Here is an 8,577-nt window from a genome sequence, read left to right on the forward strand (position 1 = left end):
TCTTTGTTTTCTTCTCATTATCAGAGTCGTAGTTCTTGCTCTTGCTTTTGCCTCGATGATTGATCAAATCATATCTCCCACTAGAACGGATTTCAGCTTCCCAGAGAAGGCAGTCCTAAATGAGGTGTCCAGGCTTTTTGCACTTGAAGCAGGTGTATTCTCCGGCAGGTTTTGAAGATTTTGAATCCCCATAGTTGCTTGAACTTCTTTTCTAGAACTGATTCTTCTTGTGGAAACGTTGGAATCGCTTCGTGATCAGTGCGAGATCTTTGCTGAGACATTCCAGATCATCCAAATCTTCTTCGGCATTTCCTTCCGGGGAGGAATCGGCCACAACCTTGAGAGCCTGATTTTTGCGTTGAGTTGAGCCATACAGATCTCTTTTCTCTTCTTCCTGTTCCTCGTGTGTGTTCAGTATTTCCATGACATCAGCTGAGTTGAGGCTTTTGAAATCAAGACGCTCTTGAATCATTAGAACAAGCGTGTCAAATGAGGTGTCAAGCGATCGAAGCAGTTTCTTCACAACCTCATGGGCAGTGATGTCTTTGGCGCCGAGTCCTTGAAGTTCATTTGCTATGTCACCGAGTCGATCGAGGGTTTGCCGACAACTTTCATTTCCAATTCGCTTAAAGTGATTGAACTTCGCCCGAAGAGTACCAATCCGGGCCTCTTTCTGAGATGAAACTCCTTCATTGATCCTATCAAGGACATCGCATAGCTCCTTTGCAGTCTGACACTGGCGATACCGAAGGAATTGAACACAAGAAAGATGGCCACCAATTTCATCTTTGGATTGAGCATCTAGTTGAATGAGCTTCTGTTCTTCATCAGTAGGAGCTTGAGGAATTAATAACATTGTGAACCCGATATGCACCATGTTCCACATGTCATCATCTATAGCTCGAAGACGAATCTTCATCTTCTCCTTCCAGAAGGGATAGTCCGTCCCATCGAATATGGGAATCTTGAGATGTGACTTGTAGTTCACTAAAGACATACTTAAACTCCAAAGTCGTTAGACTAAAATGAGCAGAGTCAAGGAGTACCTTGCTCTGATACCAATTGTAGGAACGAAGTATGTCTACCAAAGGGGGTGAATGGGAGTTTTAAATTTTCTTCAAAAAACTTAAATATCTCAGAACCCAGTAGCGGAATAAAGGATAAACAAGCTAAGATGAACTACACAGATGTATCGAAGGGAAACTAAAGCATGCATCAAAGTAAATTACATGAATAGAATGCATCGAAAGTAAACATGAGTGACAGAGGTAACCGAAGATGCTCGATGGCGACAAGGTATTTGTTCGACAAGTCCGTCCTCCTGCACAAGGACTACGTCTGGTTGGAGGGGCTGTGACTTAAGACGGAAGATAAACTCTCTTCACCCTATTCTCCTCAACAAATGATTCGTCAACCGATGATGATTACTCGTGGTAGATACTTGAAGGCGATCTCCAAACCTTTACAGACTTCTTCTTCAAGGACCACAATCACTCTTGGTCTCTGAAGAAATTGACACCTAACCGTCTAGAGAATTTGCAGCTCTCAAGAGTAATAGGCGGAGCGTATTAAACTTAGATTCTAGTGATGCTGAGCCACTATCTAATTCTTCGGCTCTAGGGTTTTTCTCTCGGTGGATTTTAAATTCAAATCGCTCAGAGAGGGGGTTGCTCAATAATCTTCTCAAAATCAAACAGAGCCGCGGCCTTCCTAGATGGGAAATGACCATTTTGGACACGAGGTCCAGCCAATGGCCAACCGACACGTTCACAACGGTCGGTGGAGCAACGGTAACATTACTTGAGGAACAAGTAATGCTAACTCCTCGGTCCGAGACAAATCTCTCGCAGCGAAGAAGATCACAGTCTCTTGATGACAAGTATTTACTCGGAGCACAAAGAGATTTCTCTCACAGCTTTCATAGGTTTTGGGTTTAGCATCAGAGAATCAAAGCTTCGAAACGCTATACCCTTCTTAATAATACGGTGGTCCTATGACTCAATGAAAGAAGAACAACGAAATAAATGCTATGTCTTCACTTCGTCTTTATTCTTCCTCGTACGCAGTCATTTGCTTCAGACATGCACCAAACCAATTGCTTCGACTTCAGCAATTTTTAGGGGTCACTCTTGATAGCTTAATCTTCGGTGATAAGCTTCACTGCTATGCAGGGAGATTATCTTCGTCGTTTGCATCAAACTCCTTGATACATCAGGGACCTGTTACTCTGTGTGCACTAGCAAACACATAAGTCTCATACTGTTTATGTCAACAAACTCCAAAACATAAGGGGCCTATCATTGCTGCTCTTAGCTGATATTACAGTATCTGACATACCGCCAAAGTGAAAGCATGTAAATTTGGATCATCCAAACACACAAATCAAGAAAATTTACATCCGATCATACCACACATTTATTTACAATCATCACACGGGCAAATTTGTTGGACAGGGGCAGAACCGAGGGCATTTTCTATATAGAAGGTTTAGTTCTGATAGCATGTTGAAAAATGTTCCCCAGCAGATGCATTTTTCCTTGGTCTCACAGATGTTGTCAAATTAGTCAGCTCTACAACATGACTCCCTTTCTTTCTAAGGTATAATCCTGGTTTGACAGAAAGATTTAAGCTACGCAAACTAGCACATTAAACGAACAAACATCTGATGCTGATAGGGGTGCTAACATTTACATAAGCGAGCCCCCACCAAAGGCATTGCAAAATCTCCATCTATACTCTCTGCATGTTTATCAAGATCACGCTTCACCATATATGCCACTTCACTCATTTTTTGCTTGTTCAGCATTCTCATTGTTAGTTGCCAATGCTGTTGCCTCTTGCTGCACCATTTGCAATTGGATTTGCAACATCTGGAAACAAGCGACCAATGAATTATGTTGGCCAGACAGAGCAATAATGAAAGGATAATCACATGAAGTTATTGTATTCCCAGCAAGCTTGTCATATGATTTAGTTACTTCTTGGCATTGGCCAGGGCTCATTCGTCACTGCTAGACATTTAGGCAACCATTTATGTCTTGAAGAAAGTTGCAGATTATAATCCAGCAACGATGACAAAGAAAAACCGTTTGAAGCTGATGAATAATGTTTACTGTCTACAGGTACTTATGATCATAACAAATACTCCCTCTGTCCCAAAATAAGTGACTCGACTTTGTACTAGCCTAGTACAAAGTCGAGTCACTTATTTTGGGACGGAGGGAGTATATTAGAATACTGGATTGATCGTTAAGAATCAAGGGTATTTCAAGATAGCAACAGAACTGAATAACGTGATACAAAAGAAATGAATTTTTGCATGCCTATAGATTTCAACCATGGCATGTAAAAAATTACAACTACTAGTCACCAACATAACAACAGACAATTGTGCATTGATAGACATTGGGTATATCAGTGCAGATCAAATATTAGGTGTCATGCAGATTACATTGCTTCTAATATCAGAAGATCATGATTTTTTATTTCAAAACCAGTGTGAAGATAATGCTTAACCAATAAATATACCACCATGTAAAATTAAAAAATTGATTCAGCTTGTATTTAGTTCCCGAGAAAATGGAGAAAATTACAATAGCATCAACACTTTCTCCTTTGCAACGTTCCCAACCCCTGTGGAGTTTCAGCTGGACATTTTGAAGGCTAATGGCCTAATATCGTACTCTATATAAGTTTTCAGAAAGTTTTGGAAATTTTCACATTGGTTTGCACTAGATATATTTGCCACAAATATTGCCAGGAACATATCCAGCGCAACGAACTAATCTATTTGGCGAATCGTGCAAACTAATGTAGGCAATTGGCTGCTGATTGAATGGTTCAAATTCATTAGGTTAGCATTTGGTGACATCCCTCATTGAACATTTCCGAACATGTGTGTGTTATTCAGAAATACGTCTATCTGGTTATTCAGAACATTACACAATTGCTAGGCCGATCACAAATACCATAGTAAGATTAAAGCAGGCCACCTTAGGGAAAAGACGATTATTACCTCTATCTGGCTCCTTATAGCGTTTTCGTAAGTCTTTTGTAGTGAATTTTCAAGGTCCCTGTTGCTTGTTGTTGAGCTGACAGGACCATGTGAAATAAAAGGCTGAGGTGCTGAGAGATCCTGATTGTTTGGCCATTGCAATTATTGGTCGTTCTGCGATTGATTGGAAGTACTTGCTTCTCCTGATTGTGAAGTACTTGATGTAGCACGCAGAGCTCCTGAATACCTGATGATTGAATAAAAGGTACTTAGTTATCAGTATTAGAATGTACAGCGCATGACAGTATAACACACTTGCTTCGTAGTCTATTAGTGGAATAGTGAAAATGGTCAAACACAGGGGCTAACCCGATGTCAGTACCTAAGATCGAAAAAAGTGGCTAACCACCAAGTCTTAGCAGAGCTACTGAGCCAAATAATAACCTGCTTCAAGAAAACACATCCCAGCTCAGAAAAAGGCATATTCTCTTAGGCTCGGTTTGCTTTTGCTGAACTATGCTGCACTGTGCTTACTTTACAATTGGCTGTAGAAAATTAGGCACGGAAATAGGCAAAATCAGGTTGGGCAAACAGGATTATGATAATCCACCGCAATGCCAAACGCAGCCTGCTAACGAGATGGACAATGCTATGCAAGCACCCAATGAATAATCAATCAGCAGCCAACAGGAATACAGCAGCGAAGCAGCTGACCAGAGCAGCGCTGAGGAGCGGACACAGCCAAGGTGTGTTGCGCAGAAGAGGCGACGGGCAGGCAGAAGCGGCGGAGACGCAGGCGCAGCCTTCAACCGGAGTCCTAGCGGCGGGACAGCAGGCAAGCGATGCGCGCGGCAGCAGGGGCGTCAGTGGCGATCTGGGAGAAGCGAGCCAGCAGGGGACCGATCCAGCCAGGTAGCAGCCCAGCAGCGGCCAATCTTGCAAAACCAGGGAGTCCGGACTCTGGAAGGGATAGAGCAGGCGGGCGACATACCAGATGGGAAAGACAGCAGAAGACGAGATCGATAAGGATCAAGACCGAAAAAAAAATTGACCTGTGCCTCGGAGACGCGACGCCCCGATTTGACCGTACACTAATCATACATGTAAATGTGTACGATCAAGATAAAAAACGAAAGATATCACAACACAACTCTAGACACAAGTTAAAATAATACAACTTTTATATTACAAGCAAGGAGCCTCGAAGGCTCGAATACATAAGAGTCAGCGGAAACAACAATATCTGAGTACAAACATGAATTAAACAAGATTGCCTTAAGAAGGCTAGCACAAAAGCAACAACGATCGAAAAGGCAAGGCCTCCTGCCTAGGAGCCTCCTAACTACTCCTAGTCGGCTCCGGTCTTCACGTAGTAGTAGGCATCCTCCGGGTAGTAGTAGTCATCAGTGGCTTCGTCTGGCTCCTGGGATCCGTCATCTGGTCGTAACAATCGGGTATGGGGAAAAAGAAGTAGCAAAGCAACCGTGAGTACTCATCCAAAGTACTCGCAAGACTTACATCAGATCTAAACTAAATATGCATCTATATCAAAGAAATGTGTTGTATCTGTGGACTAAACTACAGAATGCCAGAAGGGAAGGGAAAAGCCTAGCCTATCGAAGACTAGTATCTTCTGGAAACCACCATCTTGCAGCAACAGGAGGGAGTAGAGTAGCATAAAGTAAAGTAGTACAGGTGTTATCAACCTCGGACAGAGATCCTTTCTTGACTCCCTACAAGAAAGCAATCCCAAAGCCATACTATTCAGTTCTCGTCTCCATTTCTCATATCCATTTCTCATCACAGTCCATTCTCATCTCAGATATCCAGTTCTAGTTGTATCGATCGGGATACAACTCCAAGTGTCCGTTACCGTAGGGCAGGCTATCGATAGATGTTTTCTTCCTTGCACGGGTGCACCAACTTACCCACCACGCTCGATTAACTCCGGTCGGACACACTTTTCTGGGTCATGCCCGGCCTCGGCCAAACAATATGCCGCAACCCGACATAGGCTTAATAGAGAGGCCAGCACGCCGGACTAAACCTATGCCCCCAGGGGTCATGGGCCATCTCCCCGGGAAATCCTGCACGTTGCGTACGCGGCCGGTGAGCAGACCTAGCTACCTCCTTCAACAAGGCAGGAGCTTACGCAGTCCAACCCGGCGCGCGCCGCTTAGTCGCTGACGTCTATTAAGCTTCGGTTGATGTATACGAAGCAGAACGCCCATCTATGCCCACGTGATGGTTAGTGCTATCAGGCCAGAGGCCCCTCGGATCAAATATCCAAATCGTAGTGGATTAGGAACGCGCGGTAATGAGCAGAGACTCACGATCGATGTGACCCCGTCGCCCCGTCTCGAGTACTTACGACAAGGGCTAAGAATGCCCGGCCACGCCTCGTAAGTATCTCGCGGGCACCTTCCAGGTCAACCTGACTCCACACCATTCGCTATTAAGCTTGCGCGGGCACCTCTTAGAGTCGACCCGTCTTTATTAACATGGTTCAGTGTAAAGCCCTAGTAACCATAATAACTGTGTGTCTAACACCAAAGGGAAAACCCGAGGAATCACCCTCGGTGAATTCCACTCGATGTAATCATCAAGGTGAATGTAAGAGGATCCACCCTCGAGGTTCACACTTGAGGGGTTGCACGACAGAGCCGTATCGGAAGTGGTTAAGGAGGAAATCACCCTCGATGTTCACGACTGAATAGCTACACTACAGGTTAACAACAGAAGTGTTGAAGAGGTCTCACCCTCGGCACTCGATAGTAACCCAGTAGTGTCGAGCAACTAAGGGGAAAGTGATGTGCGGTGTCGGGGCCTGGTCTTCAATCCCGTTGATCGGGTCTTCGATGATGAAGCAGGGGCAACAGGGACAAGGTGGGGGTCACAGGTAGATCACTACCCAACCTATATTAAGCAGTTTAGGATAAGCAGGTAAGGTACAACAACAGATACAAAAGCAGGTTATGCATCAGAATAGGAGCAAACAATAACAATAGCAAAATCTAATGCAAGCATGAGAGAATGGAATGGGCGATATCGGGATGATCAAAGGGGGGGCTTGCCTGGTTGCTCTGGCAAGGAGGGGTCGTGGTCGACGTAGTCGATTACAGAGGCATCAGCAGCGGTCTCGAGGTCTACCTAAGAAGAAGAGGGGAAGAAACAGTAAATACACGTAAACATAAGCATAACAAGACAATAAGCGGTGCTAGAAGTGTTCTAACGCATCGCTAGGCGACACTGGCGAAGGAGGATAACATCCGGGAAAGTTTTCCCCGTTCCGGACGTCTGTCAGACAGATGAACCGAAGGGGGGAAAGTTCAATGTTTGCTATGCTAGGGATGCGTGGCGGACGAACAGGCTGCGTATCCAGATTCGTCTCGCCGTTCTGAGCAACTTTCATGTACAAAGTTTTTCCATCCGAATTACGGTTTATTTTATATTAATTTTAAAAGATTTAAAACATTTTAGGATTTATTTAATTATTTTAAACCAACATTATCCAGAATAGTGCTTGCTGACGTCAGCATGACCTCAGCAGTCAACGTTGACCTGGTCAACCTGACATGTGGGCCTCGTGGGACCCACCTGTCATTCTCTGTTTAGGTTATCAGGGTTAGGTTAATTAATTATTGTTTAATTAAACTAACAGGTTAATTAGATTAATTAATTAGGATTAATTAATTAATTAATTAATTAATCAACTAATTAATTATTTTAATTATTATTTATTCATTTATTTATTTAACGTTCCAGGGGCTGGGCCCCACATGTCATAGGGCCTAGGGGCCAAACGGGCAACAGGCGAAACAGGTGAGGGCACCCGCCCGCATGGCCATGGGCGTGCGGGCGCTGGAGCGCACCGACGGCCACGGCAGGGCTGGCCGGCCTGTCGTTTCCGGCGACGGAAACTGGTGCGGCGGGGCGCGTTGGGTAGCAGGCGGGGAGGCAGTTGCGGTGCGGTCGAAAACGGCATGAGGGAAAGCAGCGGGCGATGCAGCCATCAGTGGGCTCGGGCGGGAGTGGACAGAGGCACGGGTGGCGGCGGGCGTGCACCTGGGCACGTCTAGGGAACGGTGTGCGCGGCCGGGGTGCGTCCAGGGCGCGAGTATGGCCACCGGGCGCGTGCGGGCCGGTGATCGCAAGTGGTGGCCAGAGCGGGGAAGAGGGTGCGGGAGGCGACCTACGGCGACCGGATCACAGGGGAACGGAGCAAAGACGGACGAGGCCTCACCAGGGCCTGTAGTTGTGCAAAAGTCGGCTCGGGGAGGGGCCGGGGATGCGTTTCCGGCGACGACGACGTTGGTCGGTGACGGCGAGGCAGAGGTCTCAGGCGGGCGTCGCGCGACGAAGAAGAAGGGGCGAGGAGGCGACTGGGATGGGCGCCAGCGTCGAGGGGTGCGGGATCTGGCGTCGATGGTGCGGACGAGGCGGCGGGGCGACGTCAGGGCAAGTGGTGTCGAGGCGGTCGGGGGCGGCAACGGCGACGAGGCCCTCGAGCGGTGGCACCACGACAAGGGCGATGGAAGGTGTTGGGGCCGAGCCCCAGTTCAGATCAGGGGGGTGTGACAGCG

The 8,577-nt window shown here is 46.2% G+C and overlaps 1 pseudogene; it reads right to left on the minus strand.

Annotated features, from left to right (window-relative positions):
* Positions 1 to 2,512: 2,512 nt before the first annotated feature.
* The window catches only part of LOC119267901, a 28,627-nt pseudogene continuing 22,562 nt past the window's right edge, over positions 2,513 to 8,577 (minus strand).

Source organism: Triticum dicoccoides, chromosome 3A (assembly GCF_002162155.2).
Source record: "Triticum dicoccoides isolate Atlit2015 ecotype Zavitan chromosome 3A, WEW_v2.0, whole genome shotgun sequence".
Taxonomy (NCBI): Eukaryota; Viridiplantae; Streptophyta; class Magnoliopsida; order Poales; family Poaceae; genus Triticum; species Triticum dicoccoides.